Genomic DNA, 602 nt, shown 5'->3' on the forward strand with positions numbered 1-602 from the left:
TAGTGGTTCCCACGGCCAAATGTATAATAGTGGCCATGGCCACGTCCTTTCTACCCTCCACGGCCATGGCCGTGTGGTCTATCATCCTGGACGTGGTTATATTCTTTGATTCTTTCTTTTCCTTTGCGGCTTTATTGGCTTCAGGTAATGAGGTTGATCCAGGAGGTCTCAATTCATTGTTTCTTATTAGCTAGCAATAGACTCATCCACGGACTTGTAGTCCTGGATTCTGAGATTCCTCCATAGCTTTTGGTAATAACACCTTTCTTTGGTGATCATATCTCGATTTGAATTCTGTCCAAAGGTCTAGAGGATTCTCAATTGTCAAATTCTGATCTTTGAGACTCTCAATAAGATGATGGCGAATAATTAATATTGCCATGTATCAATCTTTCTCATTTGGCATTATTGCCTTCTATGATACATTCACCAAGTCTTTTTTGGCTTTAAGATAATCTTTGTATCCATCACCGTAAATAATTATCTCCAGAGAAATTTAGGGCAGCAAAATTCAGGTTGATTTTCGACATCTCAAATCATATATCACTCAATATTTAGGTATAATTTTCATGAGGCATTACTCTTAAAAACAATCAATTCGG

This window comes from Brassica oleracea, chromosome C9 (assembly GCF_000695525.1).
Source record: "Brassica oleracea var. oleracea cultivar TO1000 chromosome C9, BOL, whole genome shotgun sequence".
Classification (NCBI taxonomy): Eukaryota; Viridiplantae; Streptophyta; class Magnoliopsida; order Brassicales; family Brassicaceae; genus Brassica; species Brassica oleracea.